Source organism: Onychostruthus taczanowskii, unplaced genomic scaffold, assembly GCF_017590055.1.
Source record: "Onychostruthus taczanowskii isolate IOZ18803 unplaced genomic scaffold, ASM1759005v1 scaffold71, whole genome shotgun sequence".
NCBI lineage: Eukaryota > Metazoa > Chordata > Aves > Passeriformes > Passeridae > Onychostruthus > Onychostruthus taczanowskii.
This window is the reverse complement of record NW_024504898.1, coordinates 3,225,241-3,243,669: the sequence shown is the minus strand read 5'-3', so window position 1 is coordinate 3,243,669 and position 18,429 is coordinate 3,225,241. Positions and strand designations below refer to the sequence as shown.

General features: G+C 41.5%; 1 protein-coding gene across 1 annotated transcript in view; it reads right to left on the bottom strand.

Moving 5' to 3' along the window:
* The window catches only part of CYFIP1 (cytoplasmic FMR1 interacting protein 1), a 76,288-nt gene extending 62,406 nt beyond the window's left edge, over positions 1–13,882 (bottom strand). The window contains exon 1 of the mRNA XM_041422083.1: positions 13,699–13,882. The gene's annotated coding sequence lies outside the window, so the exon portion shown is untranslated. The remainder of the gene's footprint in view (positions 1–13,698) is intronic.
* Between the last annotated feature and the right edge of the window lie 4,547 nt (positions 13,883–18,429).

Here is an 18,429-nt window from a genome sequence, read left to right as displayed (position 1 = left end):
GATGAGCACCCTGTCTGGGTCCATGTGCTGTGGAGAAGTGCACTGAGCTCTCTCTCACATTTTGTCCATGTGAAAAATCAACCCAAAAAGAGAAAGCTTCTCTAGCATTGTTTACATTTTGATGTTACTTCAAAACCAGATTATTAGTGAAAATATTCACAACAAAAGAGTAGGCAACCTTTTTAAAATATCATAATTCTTCATCATTGCTCTCAGCCTTGCAACTGCATGTAAGCAGTGTCCTGCTAACAACTTGATTTGATATCTAGAGGAGATGATTGTCAGTCCTAGTTGAGATACCATTTCCACATCTCCATCCTTACAGAATAATGTCTAAGTCTTAGCAGAAGCTCTGCATTCTTAATTCCAAGCATATCAGAAAACAGCCAGCATGCATCTCTCAGCCATGCTCTTTTCAGGGCCTCCTGAAGCTTCAGATTATTTGTAAGAAAATATGAACAGGAGCAAATTATGGGGAAAAATGTTTTGGACAAAACAAAACAAAACAAACAAACAAAAAAAAAGCCCACAAAAAAACCCCACAAACAAAAAAAAACCCCGAAAACTAACCAGAAGAAACAATAAGAACTACAGAAGATAAGGACTGAGAAAGCAGATAATAGAGCATTAATTTCAGAATCACTGTGAAAGAAAGGATTGCTGTAACTATTCTGTTGTAAAATTTAAGAGGTAAAAAAAATCCCCCAAATACTAGAGAGTTAAGTAACAAGCTTTTAAGCTTTCTTTCAGTGATAGAGTTAAGCAGGACTCAGCCTATTAATAGCTGAAACAGGAAAAAATATGCTTGATGATACAAGATAGTTCTTACACATGTTCAGTAGGAGTGCAGAGAATCCAACACATACAACCTGTACTAGCAAGCAAGTTATATAAATGTGGGTAAGGCAAATGAACTTAGATAACTGTACCCTTATTGAGATCTTCTTATAAGTGCAGAAATTACCACACAGTTCCTCTTTAGCCTATGGCCAAGACTTCCCAGAAATGGACTAATGGTCTTATGAAATTATCCAGCTGAGTTTCAAAAAGACATTGATTCCCAAGATAAAAGTTCTACCTCAAATAACTGGTGATGATATATACTTACTGGTGAAAAATAAACCTTCACCACAAAAGTTATCAGATGCAATGTTATGGCTGTGTTAGATAAGGCAGGGAGATTATGAGGCTGGTATCACGTTACCACAAAACATTTCCAAAAACCCAAAATGTATATTGAGTATCTTGAAAATACACAGGAGAAGAATGGAAAGTCCTTGGAGAATACAAGTACATATGCCATTTAAATTTGCAAACTGTCATTATCACCTGCACTAAGATTGTCAAGTGAACATTCCCACAGAAAACTGATAAACAGTATAATTCTGTCAATTAATAGTATAATTAGTATAGTTAGTATAATTAGTATAAATAGTATAATTAATAGCTATAAAAACAAAGGTAGAAAATATCAAGATACTGTGACAGCAGCTTAAGAAGATTTAGACACAGAAAGCAGAGGCATTTACTTTATGACAATTCTTGCTTTACTTTATGGAAGTTGGAGTAATAATGTTAAACTTTCCTGAAATAAACAAAAATAATTAAAATCTAAAGCTGACTGGCACTTTTTTTCCTTTGCATCACTCACTCAAAGGTTTGACACCCTGAAGATATCTAAGCACCCTCACTTTGAAATCTCTAAGGATTTATCCTCACACAACCATCAGAGCAGTAACACAGCAGGCTTCCCTCTTGAAGCACAGTGGATTGCAGCAGGCAACAAGCTGGAAATTATTTCCAGGTGTTTTTTGCTGTCAGTTCCTTACAGTACATCTCCTGGTATATTGCTGCATACTGGAAAGATCAGACAGTGGACACAACTGTGTCTATTGCAATTCTTGCTTTACTTTATGGAAGTTGGAGTTACAATGTTAAACTTCCCTGAAATAAACAAAAATAATTAACATCTAAATCTGACAGCTGACTGGTACTTTTTTCTGCAGTGACAGCAGAGCAAACCTCTCCTGAAGTCCTGTACTCTTCAGAGCAGCCCAACTGTCTCTTTTGACAGTCCCTCTCCCTCCTTGTCCCAAAGGACACATCCATCCCAGCACCTCTGACAGCACCTGGCCAGGCACGTGGGAAGAGCTGAGCGTGCAAAGATTTGAGTCACTGCTGAATCTCAGGGTGAGAAGAGTCAGAGGAATATCAGCATTGATCTTATCTCACCATTCTTGACACCATGCTACACACTATACCAGTATCTTAAATACATCTCTGGGTTAAAAAAAAAAAAAAAAAAAAAAAAAAAAAATGATGTTGATGTAGGTTCTCCTATTCCAGGGGTTTGTATTCGGGTTAAAAAAAAAAAAAAAAAAAAAAAAAAGAAAAAGAAACTTTATTTAACCAAAAACTCATAGAAAACTGAGTTTAAATGTAGCATGTGTCCTTTCAAAATGCAGATAGTTACTCTTCAAACAGCCTGAAACTGTCCAGAAAAAACACATCCTATAGTGATCAAACTGCAGGACAAGTTCCCAGCTCTGGAGAAGAGAGTCTGGGGCCCCTGGTCACAAAGGGCTGGATCAGCAGTCCTGGGCTGCAGCTGGCAGCCTGGGGCCTCACACCACACTCTGAGCTGGGATCAGCAAAGCCTGACCCACTCAAGCACAGTTTCTCTATCTTTCCCCATGGCAAGAGAAGTTACCACAGAACATTCAGAGGGGATGAGCAGATGTGCTCAGCACACCCCACCTCCAGCTGCACCCAGCACAGTGTAAGCCCTGGACACCAGCACACACCCAACTGCAATAAAGCACAAGCAAATATTAGCTGGAGAATGCAGCTCAAGGAAGCAGAGGTGTTTTGGGACATCCAGCATTCTCTACGTAACCCAAAAAGCTCTCCAAGACTAGAATTTAATGTGGCAAAAAAATTATTTCATATTAAAAATATGGAGAGTCATATGCCAAAGAGTGAGTTAATTAAGGTGGAGTTTCAATGACAAAGAATTGCTGGACTGCAGAAATTTTTGAATATTTTCTGACTTTGCAGATGAAAATAGTGTTTCATTTGACTGAAAAATGATGTTGGTAGGGGATGCCCCACGCCTGTTTGCAGTCCACTGGACACATTTGTTTTTAAACAGATGCATTTGATCTTGTATGTGTTCCCAGGCTCAAAATAAGACAAAGAGCAAGTATGTCCACACTTTAAACAGCAACTTCCTTTGACATGGTGTCTCTTCTTTCCCAAGACTGCAAAAGCAGAATCTTTGAATCTTAAATTAAAATATAGTATCACAGATACTGAAGATTAAAATTGCCATGAAATCCATTAATTGAAATATGTATCCACATGAGTGATATTTTAAAATAAATTATTATATATTAATATAAATGTTAATAAATAATTTTAAATACCTTTTGCAGAAATAAATAAAAGCTTACCCTACCTAAAACCACAGAATTCTGTGATTAAAATCAGGTAGATTTTACATACTGCAGTTAAAGAGGGAGAAGAGAAGCATATTATTTTCAAAAAAAAAAGAAATATTCCACAGTCCACACACTGAAGGAAAGAAATTCAAATGAATGCATATTTAAAAAGATGATTGACTCGCCTGCTGAACTGGGGTCTTCAGGACCAACCACAGTAAACTCCATGGCAACTAATGGTAACATTCCCACAAGAATAGAATTGGTTCACACAGCAGCAGAAGTTAAGTTTTATCCCTACAGCAACACAACATTTTCAGGGGTTTTTTGTCCTATTGTGTCATTTTTCTATGCTACTGGATTGCATAAAATCAATTATATAATTTTTCTATTATGAAAATTTGATTAAATATTCTGTGTAATGCTCCTACTCAATTTAAGCCATGAGATTCTAATCACAAAGGGCCCTTGTAATAGAAAGAGAACAAAAGGAATGGATTTTCTCTTCCAAGAACAGCACAGTAATTACAAAAATATTCATTTTTATTTCAAACCTCCAAGATCTCTCTCAAAAACTCCTTTTTAGTTCTATTTTAATTAAATTTTGAACACCTCAGCCATTCAACTGCTCACCTATCAATTCAGACTGAGAAGAAAACATTTTAACACCCTGATTGCTAAAGCACTTCAGAGAACAGCAACACGATGGATTTTCTCTGTTAGAATGCTCTTTTTCTGTGCTCTGGACAGGACAATCTGCCTTTTTGCCATGCAGATCAGCCTAAGATGTTCCTTTTGGGACTAGAGCTCCTTTCCGTTCCTAAGCAACAGATTTGCATAAGCTGAAGGAGCAATGAAAAATGCTTTTCACATCATTTGCTGGCCTGCCTGATTAAAGTAAAAGACAGAAGAAAGCAAACAGCAGCTGACAGTCCTTTGTGCAACAGATTTGACATACTGTTAAGCCTTCAAAAATACATCTGCAAATGGAATTTAAAAAAAAAAAGGCTTAAAACGTGAAAAGGAGAAAAAAATTCCAGCACTGTATTATCCTACCCAAACGTCACAGCAAGTCCCAGAAGAATGGCCATATAATAGAAACGATTAATTTAGTATTAGACTCCTACAGGGTGATATGGCTCACAAGAACTGCAGGCTTCCAAAAGCAGGCACAGACTGGGGGAAGAACATGAGGCTAATAGCAAGGGAGGATTTTTTTTTTTTTTTTTTTTTTTTTTTAGAAAATCTCAGCTTTCTAAATTAAAAGCTCTTCATGTTCAGTCACATGTGAATTTTTCATGCAATCCACACTGCTACCTGTCCAGCCTCTGTCCCCTGCAGGGAACCATCCAGCAAGCAATCCCCATCCCTGCCATCTCTTTACACAAGCAATGCCCGTGTTATGACTGTGTGAGCAAGGTTCAAGTGCTCAGTGATACACCAGTCTTATCACCTGGAAAACTGAATTCTGGGCAGTATCAATAAGCAACAGCAGCACCAATAATCAATATAAAAGCCACATTTCAGTGAGTCAGTACTGTTCCTCCCACAGGATAACCAAGGTCAGAAGGACAGCACTGCTAAGGATGCTGTCATGGGCTGAAATGGCTTGCTGACACACTGACCACCAGGACTCAGAGAACAATTAGTTATGCCTGTCAAGTAACTTCCCTTTCAATATCCTGGATGAATTCAAGCACTTTCCAATAAAAGGAAGGTGTGGCACTCTACTATCATCACAGCAGATTAGGAATGAGGGAGTCTCGGGCTCTTTGGATGAAGACTAGCTCAAGACTGAGTGAGTGACGGTGAGTGATGATAGTCCAGAATTGCCTTTCCTGAAGCCTGCCACCATGTGTATGTCTACTAACTACTCCTTTTTACAGCATCAGAAAGGAAACTCTGCCACAACTAGAGAATACAGTGCAACCTCAGCATTCCTGTACCATAGCACCAGGCTGGAGTCACTATATTTTTGCTAGCAAGGCACCACAAGAGTGAATTTATCTTTTTCTGCTGTGTTAGCAGCCAGCAGGAGCACATGGATGAGCACATACTAATTCTACAACAGCAGCATCTGCAGTGGATGATGATGAAGCAGCAAGTAACAACCAGGTATCTGGAAGGGCAGCCTGGCCAGTACCATGCATCTGCAGCACCATTCCACATCTTGAAGCTTTAGGAGAGATACAACTTCCTGATGTTAAAATATAGCGTGAAAAGCTATCCCTCTGTAGGAATCTCAAGTGAAGGATGCACACACTTCAAAAATGAAAAATTAATTCTGTTTATTCCACTTATTTCATTTGAGACTCCATTGCAATGGCATGGGAGAAGCCTAAGCCTCTAAAATTTTCTCAAAAAGTATCCAACTTAGATGAACAAGGAGGGAAGGCCTGTCTCTGAAGTTTGTCCTGCAGCACGCAACCCCCCTCTGCAATGGCATTTGTGCTACAAGAATTCACATAGCTGTTTTGTTTGGTTTGCTTTATCTGTGAACCTAAGTCTAAAGCCCAAGGTAAGTCACAAATGTAAAATAAAAAAAAAAATCTGCTGTTGATGGGGCTAGGTGACTGAGAGGGTTTGTGCTGGTTTACTAATTAATTCTCACGGAACTGAGTTAGTTCTGAGTGAACTAACTAATGTACAGAATGAACCGCCTGTTGCAAATTTTTACCTCTCTTCAGACTGCAATGAAACTAGACATTTAAGCATTGTTTCACATTCTAGGTTAGGTGTGCTGAGATCTGTCTTGCTACACTTACTTGCCTTACCCTATTAATATTCTCTGGTATTGCACCGTTGAATTGCACCATTTCACCTTCCTGACCAACCCCCTCCCCTTCTCTTTTTTGCATTCTTTCCCTCTCAGCCAGTTCACTCCTCCACAGCCCTTTTTAATCTTCTCGGTTTGCTGCCATTTTTGCATTCTGCTGATGCTGCTCTCTCCTGCAGCTGTTCTCAACAAGCATTTCTTCTGTACTTGTTCCTGATCCTGCTGCTAGGCGCTAGGAAGCAATGCTGCACAGCAGTGCCTTGGACAGCCTGAAGTTTAGCACAGAAGCTAAGCACAGAAGCACAGCACTTACAGCATGTGAACAGTACAACAACAGTTGTGAAAAGCTCTCTCACTTCCTAGCAAAGATAACACTCCCCCTGTGAACATTCTGCAAAGAATGAGAAGGGGAGCAGCAAAAGCAATAACCACCCCAGAAAGGAAAAAGCAAAGTAAGTTCACATGGGATTAGCCTGGCATGGCTCAGGATGAAGTCTTCCATCACAGACTGCTCACACCTGCTCAGCATGGGTTTCCTTGGCTGCCCTTTGTGTCTGGTGTATACAGAGTGCTGGCACTTTAATCAAAAAGGGCACACCTGTGTATAAGGGCAGAAAGGAGCTGGACAGGGGAACTGAGCACCCGAGTAGATGGAGGACTGTCATGTTACAGGTAAAAGAGATGAGCCTCAAAGACGGAGAGAAAGACGAGAGTCTGGAATCTTCAGGTTTCCACCTAAGCAGCAACACAACCCCTCAGCCCGAGACAAACTGTTTATTTGGACTCACAGAATGGCTTTGGTTGAAAGGGACCTTAAAGACCATACAGTTCATCCCCGCTGCCATCAGCAGGAACACCTTCCACTAGACCAGGTTGCTCAAGGCCCCATCCAGCATGGCTTTGAACACTTTCAGGGACGGGGCACTCAAAGCCTCTCTGGGGAACCTGTTCCAGTGCCTCACCATCCTCACAGTCAGGAATTTCTTCTGTATCTTTTAGCTAAATTTCATCTCTTTCAGTTTGAACCCATTAGTCCTAGTCCTATCACTACAGTTCCTGATAAAGCATGCGAGTTCTGTACTTTTATTTCACAAGAATGGAGAGAAATAAAGAAAAAACAACATTGTTTCCTCAGGGGAGTGGAGGACTCTCTTCCTTAGCCCAGTTACACAGATGGTTGCCCCAGCTCCAGGGTCAGTCTTACAGCTCCTCAGGGGAGTCTGCTTGGCAACAGCCCTGCCGTGGGAAGGACACCCACCACACCACTGCTGGGGGCAGCAGTGCCTCTGCATTTTGCATCCAGCTCCATCTTACAGCTTATGTACCCAATGACACAACAAGCATTCATTATATCCAGTGGGCTCTCTAAATGCATGCCTGCAGCTGAAGCTCTGGCTTCAGTGTTGCCTTATTTTGAGCTTAAAAATTCAATAAAGGCTTTAATAAAAATGACTCTGAAAGAAAGGCTGTCTGCTGTCATTCCACTCCTTCTCTATACCTGTAGGCACTTGGTAAGTCAACAATACAACACTCTCCATTTTCAGTTAAAAAAAAATTACACAGCATCATCTGAAAAGTAAGTTGGAAGGAATTTTAGGCAAATTTGTACTATCCATGCTTAAAAGTAGCTTTTTGTTTCTTATCTAAATCAGTACAATAATAATGTACAATTTTGCACAATTACGGTATTTAAAAAGAAAACAAAATTAAAAAACCAAACCAACAGGCTTCAGAAACTGTTGAAAAACAATCCACCATTATGTGCATTTCTGTGAGGAGAGAGTGAATCAGCCAAGAAGTAAATAATGGTTCAATAGTTCTCTTAAAAAAAAAAATAAGGAAACAGTACAGGACGGAGTAGAAATTTTAGTTTCTTAAGCTGTCTTTTTCCTCAGAAAGAGCTCATGATCTGTAGTATTTTATACAAGAAAATACACAATTTCAGTGAAAATTCATCCAAAGCATTACTTCAGATATCACCTGACAAGCATTCACATTTGTCATGACACATGTGTGTCATGACAGTTTGCCTGAACTTCACACTCAGAAGCTATAATTCAGTGTACTCTCCTTATTGATTTTATATCACTGAAACCACTTAAAATAATTAGAGTTATACTGAAAGAAGGCTACAAATAGCTTCAGGTCAACAGCATTTTTATTTCCTGCCAACAAAGTGTCCATGTCCCTGTCAGAATTATAGTATTTTAAACTGAAGTACAGCATTAACATATTTTTATCTAAACCCTGGAAACAAATCTCTTGTATAGGTGTAGAGTATAAAGTAAGCATCTCCAAAGGCACCTTGTGTCATTTGCACAGCTGGAATCACTACTTAGCATGTCAACTCTTGACACTCATGTCCTAACATAAAACCACAGTACTGGTTTTTAAATCTATTTGTTTCTAAAACCAAAAGCACCATTTAATTTTTTTCTTTTACTTTAGAATAAAGTAATTCATAAAACATTACTAAGACTCAACCCTGCTAATCATTTGCAAAGAGTGTCATCTAGTAAGCATAAGTCTACACACTGACTGAATTCTTAAGATGCCTTTCAGTGGATGGAGAGGAGGGGGGATGGCATTTTTTTCCACCAAATGAGCAATTATTGGCTTTAAAAAGTTTGTTTGTCACTCTATTACCTCCTGACCAACTGTACGGAAAGCAGACCTGCAAAAAGCAGCCACGTGAAAGGCTTGCTGAAAGACAGACTGTCAAACTGAGAAAATCTCACAGTATATGGCTCGAGCAAAGAGAAATCCTACAAGTCCACCCCACAAATAACCACTTTGTAAGCTGGGAGCACTCACAAACCAGGAAAAGGAGGGCACCGCAGCCTGCTGCCCTGGCATTTACCTCGGATGAAAGCAAGAACAGAAGTGCCTATTCCGTGAGTGTTACCTGACTACTTGAGTAAGAAAAGCTTTAGTAAAGTTAACAAGCAGAACGTCCACTCTTGTGGAGGACACTCACTTTAAGCTCTGCCTAGGCCAGAGCACCTGTCCTGGCAACACACACGCAGAGAACCACAGAACAACCACCCAGTCAAAGAACTACCATGTTCATTTTTACTTCTCTGCAGTCATCGAGAAGAGCACAGCAGAGACCTCACAGCTTGACTAAGAGGGCTGCAAATCTACAGCAGACCACAGCTGGCTAAGTCCCACACAGTGGGTGCCTGGCAGGCAGCTAATTTAGTAATGAAGGGATTTCCACCCTGAGAGTCCTCCTGAGCTCACCATCAGACTGATGGGGTCCCTGCTGGGGTCCCTTCCAGCAGGAGCAGAGGTCTGGCAGAATGAAACAGCTGCAGAAAATGTGGGGAAGGGATAGAGCAGCAGGACACAAGTGCTGCTCCTCAGGAGCAGGCACCACTACCATACCCCAGCTGGGAAGGCTTGGAGGGATGGGCTCCCTCTCCAACACTCCGAGCCAGATCTGTGCTCAACTCAGCTGCCCACAACCTTAAATCACCTCTCCCACAATGGTCTTTCTGCAGAAAGGCTACACAGCTATAAATTCACTTGATATCTGCTCAGCCTGAGGGAAAGGGGGTTTCTTCTCAGATTGCAAATGCCTGACGATTATTTGTGCCATGCTAACCTTTAACACAACTCTACTTTCTACAGTTTAAGTCCAAGATAGCCAGTTTTCCCCCAAAACGTTGAAGTGTGTGAATACAGGATTTTCTTCACAAACATTTGTGAGTGGACATATATTTACAGACATAACAGAGGCATACAGTAAACAGTACATACTAACACAAAGAAAAATCTTTCAAGTCTTATGAAGAAAACATGCTTCAGGATTTTTGCCAGTGTGTTTACAAGAGATAAGGAGCCACCCAAAATATCTTATAACATTTTTGGTGCCAAGAGATACAAAGATTAACTGCTGTTTTGCAACCTCTGCCTTCTCGTAGCAAGCCTCATCAATGCATCATACATTATTGTTACCACCAGAAAGGCAGTGATGTGGATTAATGGAATTACGTTTTAACAAAGCAAATCAATACACACTCTGTTATCAGTATTACACAGCAAAGTGTGCCCCCGAGCCCTACTAATGTCAGCTTCTAAGGGCAGATGTGCAGTAAAGAAGAATCCTGAACTGACGTATGTAGCTTAAAATATAAAGCACCATTACCAAGCTCTTTGTGAGTTTTTGTAGGTATACAGTCATATTCCACAATGGAAATGTCCTTCTTTCATTTTACTGTTTCAATTCTGCATAAAAACCAGGACAAGGATAGGTGGATTTTATTTGTTTTCTATACAAATAACAATGTAGCCACAAAGTAGCAAGATGACCTTCAAGAGTAAAGTCTGCCAGAGGCCACTTGAAACATGGTATATTTTCTACAGATCAAAAATTTACAAATCTGTTACATTTACTCCTCCCTCTTCGCCTCCATCCCTGAGAACATGTTCACAGGGAAGCTCGGGGCTGTTCAAATGAATCACAATCCCACGGACACAGATGGATCCACCCCGAACCGCTCCAGTGGCCACTCACGCCTGGGCTGTGCCAAGCTCCTGCAGCATCCCTGGGTAAACAAGCACTTTCCCTGGTTCAGGCATAATTGCTTATTAAGTTGGGGCTTGCCATAGTAGCTGCAGTTATTTTCAAATGTATAAACATATGTGGAAATTCAGAAGGTCACACAGCCACAGTTTCAAGCAGTGAAGTCAATGGCACAGCTGACTTCCAGCTCAGCAGGGTAAAACTTGCTGCCCAGCATTCAAGTTTACTTCACCTGTTGGCACAGCAAAGGAACCCCACTTGAAGAACTTGCCCATGGAACACAGGGCAAAAACTGTAAAATGAAACCCACTTGATATGCACATACAGGCATGGAAGTTACATTAAAATAAATTTTCTCTTGTATAGCATTGCAAGCAGCTTTCAGGCCAGAGGATGAATACAACTGTTCCCACAAAAAACGAGCTTTGTGGGGATTTTTTTGTTCCATCTTTTTATTCCAACCTTGCAGCTGAATTCCAACCACTCTGAATTTTCCACCTCAACCTCAATATCTTGGAAATCTTCGAGAAACAAACTTTAAAATAAAAATCAGATTATTCTGACAAGAGAGTTACGGCAAGATTTTAAAACCTACCCTCAGGAACAAGCCACCTTCCAAGACAATTCTCTCCCAGAATGAATAAACAAAGCACTAACCAAAACTTAAGGAGTATATCAGACAAACATCTAACACGGAACACATAGCTAGAACAGATTTCTAGTAATTAATTAATTATGCTACAAAGTCAGTATAATGGACCAAGAGAATCTCTTGGTTTAAGCCCAGAGGACAGTTTCCATCCAAGGCAGACTGAAGAAACAAGAATTTTGTTAATGAATACTCTGAGTATTACAGGTACATCACTAAAACACTATAAGCTTTTTTATAAGTCACACATTCAAATGGTAAAAACTGGAAAGTCTGAATTGTATGTGAAACATTCCCTTCCTTATAACATACATTTCAAAAAAAATTAAACAACTTAGACAATGTGGCTCCATTTAAGTTTGAATGTTGTGATATCTATTATGGGGGAAATTTTTAATCAGCAGAGCTGAGCGTACCATTCCATTCAAACACCACTCCACTCGCCACATCAGGACCCTCAAAAGAAACTGACAAACCCGAGACCTGTAAGCAAAACAAAGTCATTCAAGGAGGGATGTTGGGGAGAGGGAGTATTTGGGTGTTTTCCTAAGACTCAGAGAGGTTTATTCTCAGAATACATAACCAAGCTGACAACCTGAAAACCAAAGTACATTAGAGATATTCCATCAAGTACATAGTGCCTGTTAAAAAAAAAAAAAAAATCTAAGCTGCTACAAAGAAAGACTGATGTACACTTTTTAGAGGGCAAGCCAAGCAAGCTTTGATGATACTGGGTTAAGCCTTCCCAATGCTGTACAGACTTCTTCCAAATTCCTCCTCCTCCCTCCTGGCAGCTACAGAGACAACTGGCTGCCTACACCAGCCAGACTTCACAGACCAGTTGCCTGGGAAAGCTTAAAGAGTCTTTTACATTAGAACAGGAGGAACTTTGTGTTTACAAAAGATTGAAAAAAAAGTTTTTTAGAGGTAAAAGTGGGACTTAAATGAAGTCAAGAACCAGAACTTCAGCAAGGAGCAGCAATGCTTTTTCTATCACATAGCTCAGACATTCTCTGAGCATAAAACAGTTTAAGTACAATTAATAAAAACGTAATTCAGAGATTGCCAAATTGCACTACAGTATTACTGTAAATTCAGTTTTGAAGAAAACACTACCACACAACACTGCATATGTACGTGTTCAGTAAGCTTATTATAATAAAGTTATGCCAAATAAGTAACTGGAATGCAATAAGGACTGGAGTCCTCATTAGCCTAAGCTTACCATTTCCCACAGTTTACAGAAAAGCCTGGTATGACCTTCTAATTAAGAAGAAATTCCTCCAGCTAGCTTTCCTCCTCCTCCAATACACGCTCTCCAGCCAGCACTTCAGGCAGGCTGGCTGCTTCCCACAAAGACAACTTCCTCCAACAGCCTTCCTGGCACAAACAACCATTTACATGTCTAAATGCTACTTCAACCTGCCATCAAACAGCACAGCAATAAAAATCAAGGCAATGAGAACCTAGTGAAAAGCAAAAAAAAAAAAAAAAAAAAAAAAAAAAAAAAAAAAAAAAAAAAAAAAAAAAAAAACAAAGATTAAAAAAAAAAAAAAAAAAAAAAAAAGAAAAAAAAAAAAAAAAAAAAAAAAAAAAAAAAAAAAAAAAAAAAAAAAAAAAAAAAAAAAAATTAGCAGAGATGTTAAACTACAGGAATACTCAGAAAGATGAAGTGCATGTCTGTCTTCACCTTTGCTCATTAGAGAGGAGGGATGGGGTGGCAGACCATCCATCTGGGGACTTTCTAGCCTATAGTGCTGCTGTCATTACAGCATAGTTATTTTTACTGGACAATTCTCAAGTTCCTCATGAGGAAGTTATTCCACGTCCTTAGACAGACACTACAGATCACCTCCTTCCTCTCAAGACGGAGATGAACCTGCATAGGGCTTTGTATTTTTATTTTTTCCCCATCTAGCCCACTCTAAGACAGCCTAGAAGGCAGAACTCTGACCACTCGAGCGCTGCAGACACACGGGCCACGCACGAGAGAGAACAAGCCAAACCTTACCCGCAGAAACAAAACCCAAGAACGGCTTTTGGGTACGCACCGCTGAGGGACCCAGCCCGCCTGAGGCCCGCGGCTCCGCACGGCCCTTCCCGCCGCGCCCCGGGCACCGCCCGAGCAGCGGGACCCCCGCGGCACCACCAGATACCGAGGGGGGATAAACAACCCCAAATAAGAGTACGGGGCTCGCGGTTACCAGCGAGAGGGGCGCGGAGCCGCCCGGCCCCGCAGATGAAGCGTCCGAAATCGGGGGAGGGGGCGAAGGCGCCCGGGCGGGCCCCGGGAAGCGCTGCTCACCCGCTCTCCGCCGGCTCCCGGGAGCGCGCTGCCCGGCGGCGGGAGGAGCCCGTCTGTCTGTCTGTCCGGCCGCCCGGGGGCTCCGCTCGGCCCGGCCGCCGAGGGTCGCGTCGGCCCGGCGGCTCCGCTCCTGGGCCGCGCCTGGCAGGGAGTTTCCTGTCTGAGTCACTTCAGCCGGGAGTTGCGCAGGGAAACACCCTTCCTGCCGCTCCAGCTCCTCCTCCTCATCCCAAACCTGCCGCCCCTTCCCGCCCCCGGCAGGCTCCGGCCCCGGCTCCTCCTCCTCCCGGGGAGCCGGGAGTCGTCCTGGAGCCGCGACCCGGACCGGCCCCTTGCCCCGTTACAGGGCACAGAAAAAGTGGCTTTCATTAAAAGCAATCTGCCTCTCGGAACACAAATCTACGCCCAGGACGACCGTGGCCACTCGTACAAACCCCGCACAGTGCCATCCAGTGCCCGCCCCAGCACCACCGCAGGGAACACCAGCGCCCCAGGGCCCCCGGGGTCGGCAGGAAGAGGTCAGTGCCGGGGCTTCCCACCTCACAACTTCGCCACCATGGCGAGGGAAAACACCAGCCGTAAGGATGAAAAACCTAACCTTTAAAAAATCAAAAGGGATCGCGTGGGTGAAACACCTTCAAGCATCCTGCAGAGGGTGCTCATGCCTGTGGTGTTTGTATCCGAAAAAAACACACTTCATTAAAATCAAAACCATAAAAACCAGGCAGGTTGCTGTTTGACAGCCTCCCACTTTAACTTTTCTGTAGACGATATCAAACATATTTACTTTCTCATTTTAAAGTTTTCTTACTTTTTCCATGCAGTGTTCTCCCCTTGAAGTTCAGCTTTACTTATTTGTTCAAGATTCCATCTAATGAACTCGACACTGCACCACAAAATCAAACTGCCCGTTCTTTTTCACAGAAGATTGTCAAGATTGCTCTTTCCAGCCACTGTTTTATGGCAGAGGGAATCCACAAACCACTTCACATAGAGGGAATAGTCACCTGAGAGCATGGGAACTTCCAGACAATTTGTTATCAAAGCCTATTTGCTTGTATTTGTCTGCTTTAAGTTGCATCCAACATTTTATTTTTGAAAACCCTCTCTATAATCCTAATCAAAGTGCACACTGTTGCCATAGCAAGCACTTCTAAGTTCTGTTTTCAGCAACTGTTCAGGTGACACTGTGCTATTAATGATTTTTGTGCTGAGAACAGAATAATTACTGCTTTACTTCAATTATTGCTTGTTGGGTTTTTCCCAAAAACTTTGCACTGCTTCGAGTTTCTTTAAATAACCTTTTTGTAATAGCATCTACAAGAAATCCTGTGAAGAGTGGGGATAAGGTCCTAGACCTCCAGTTTTCCTTATTCCAAGTATGATCTAATCCAATTATTCCACCCTTTCCATGTTATCAAGAATTTCCACAGCTTGTGGAGAAGTTATGCATCATTGCAAAATGTTATCATTACCATTTCATCATATCAGAGACATTTCATAGCCACGTTTTTTTGCTAGTACTGCAACAAAATGTTATCATTACCATTTCATCATATCAGAGACATTTCATTGCCACGTTTTTTGCTAGTACTGCAACATAGTCTTTTCTATGAAACAATTAATTTTTTAGGAGATGGCTGCTATTCTTCTGTCTGTATATATTCATGAATTTTGAGTGCATATACCAAATTAATTCATTTCAATTCCTTTCAACCATCACAGCTCCTTATCAGCCTAACTTCTTAAGCCAGCTCAAGCAAAAGTGTAAAACACAACCAGAGCTGGATGCTTCCATTTCTAAAGTGACATCTGATTGTCTCCAGCGCCATCCATCCTGTGCCCTTTTCTGCAAACTCTGCTTGGGACAAGGAACTTTATTAAGTAAATTACTCACCTTTGTAGAGCAGGATGAGTTTTGTTTCCTTGTCCTGGGCAAGTGCAAATTCAGAACAGCCTTTTCTTAATGCAACCACTCGGCCTACACCACCACCGAGACATCTGTTACCAGGCCACAACAGAGCAGCAAGGACAGCAAATTCGAATGCTCCCTGTGAGATCTGATCAACAGCAGCTTGCCCCCAACATAGGCAATACTTCATAGTCTGCCAGTGTGTCCCAAGCAAGACCACCACTGTGGCCCCCTACTTGCTGAAAGCCAGCTGGCGCCAGGAGCAGCCGCTCTGTATGAAAGCAAGACTGCCAACCAGCACCATCCTGTCCAGGAAACAACAGCTTGTCACAAGGATTGGCTGCTGCCCCAGATCTTGCAATCTCCATCTAAATAACTGAGTGGGCAAAGGAGCTGCTTCCCCACTGCTGGGGCAATCTGCTTTTTATTAGCATTCCTATACGTAAGATCATATTAAAAAAGTAGATGATTGTACACAGCTACTCAAGATCTGCATTGCCGTTTTCTATTGTTTGGTGTAGGATTTACACAATAATCACTTTTTGCCATCTGAATATCTATGGTCTCATGTAACATGTGATATACCTATCAGAACCATTTTAAGTGAGCCCACATAATGCCATTCCAGTTGCCTGATTTAATTCTGTAATGCCCCCACAATTCCCTGCACGTTCCACTTTAGTGGAACTTAAGTAGTGCAATGACAGTACTTGATTAAAAGATTAAAAAATGTTGATCTGCTTCTCCCTCTGCTGTATTTGTCCTCCTCAGTTATCCTTACCACACTGAACACAGGCCTTCTAGGTGTAGCTAAAGACATGTGTATCGGTGTAGGAATGTGCCCCCTAATGACAGAGTGGCAAAACTAACGTTTGTCTCCCAAAAAAGAAAAGCCCAAAAGCTTCTCTCAACTATTAGGTGAAAAACCATCTCAAAGGGCCTCAGGGACTTCACCAAACACTAGAGAACATCTAATTGAATAGAAGCCAAAAAGTCCCGCCTGATCAATCAAGTAGAAAAGAACAGAACAAAAGAGAAGAGGGGCTTTTGTGAAGTCTTTCTACGAGGAGCAAACTTCTATACCTGGCTTGAGTTTTTCTGTTTGTTATTTTGCCTTTTATTAAACCTTTTTTTGTTACTAACACCACAGCAGAAGCCATCCTGCTTATTTTATGCCCCCAAAGTAGTAGCTGAGCTCTCCTTGAGTGTATTAAGTGGTTTTCTAGAGCTTATGAGAACTGGCCCGGGAAAAACAACTTAATATATCTACATATTCCCAATCAAGGCACTAATTGATATCCTAGCCTCTGGAAGTTAAGTGTGGTTTTTATCAGGCCAGACTTATGGCAGTTTGAGATTCTTTCTTGGGTGGAATTGATTTTAACCCATGCCTGTCAACAATTTTAGGAAGATCTGCAACAGTAATGTATCATGCTCCTTGCAATTTATTGTATACTGTACCTAAACCACACAAGTATCAAATAATATGGTAGTAATAAGCTTAATGCATTGTCTGAAGACTGGATTTGCCTTTGATCAAGGCACTAAGCTACAGGACAGCCACAGGTCTACTGCCTAAATTCCAGCTAATTTCACTTTAGTTTTACTTTTCTTCTTTGGGCTTTTAAGTATTTATCCAAAGGCAATGAAAGAATCTTTTCCAGAAGCCCACAGAATTACACTGAAGAGTTTCATTCCACAAGCCTAAGAACTTCAACAGGAATCTTGTGGTTCTGCCACTGGGTGTCTACTATGTCTCAGATGGTGATGTTACTCTGGTTTAAACATTTTGATGTTTAAGCTTAACAACATATCTAGCTATTAATTTAATTTTTCTTACCTGCTGAGTTCAGAGATTCTTCATCCTCACAAAGAACACAGGAAATTGTCATGACCTGACACAGGAATGTATTTAAGAAATCATGGCAGACAATGGTCAAGATGACCTCAAGAACAGGACATCATACAAGAAAATAGGTAATTAATAGGTAATGTCTATAAATCAGTTAAAAATTAAATTGAACTTCTAGCAATGTATCAGCCACCTGTCCATACTCTAAAGAACTGGACAAGATTTTTCACACCAGAAGTCAGCACAGACTTGGTGTTATCTGTGGCAAAAGGTTTAAAGCTCAGCAAGGCTACAAAAATGGTTCCACACAGCATACAGTAACATGTTATTTCAGCTCTCAGGAGACAGGCACTTATGAAGAGGACACAGCACTTGGGAGAGCTTAAGCAGGAGACCAAGCATAAAGCAGCATCTCAGAAGTCTCAGTGAGCAAAGTGAGAACTTGACCCACAGCAGGAAGCCTACACCAGCTACTTAGACATGTAATGCCTATTAGGAGCCCTCCATTTCACAAAGCCTTACACAAATGCAGTGATCTGGTCACTCATACCTACCTTTTAATTCCAGGAAAAGCCAGACTCCTACCCCCGAGTGCCCATGTCCTGCCAAGCGCACAGCTGACAACAGCAGGTGTGCTGCATATTCATAAATACTCATTAGCACACGATGACACCTGCAGCTCTCTGGTTCCCGTTTCCCTCCTAGTGCTGAGTGACACCATCTGACATGGATCTGAGCAAGCAGAGTTCCCTACTTCTGCTTTCCAGCTCCCTGAAACACTAGACCAAGGCTTTATTGTTAACTCACAGGGATTTAACTCTACGTGTGTGTACAATGGGCCTGTGTCCCCCCACCCTGCTTTCTAAACCTGCTGCACACTGCGCTACCAAACCACCCCAGAGCCCACCCAACTCCCTGAAAGACAGTAACACATGTTAAATCCTTTCTTGATTCCATTACAAATTAC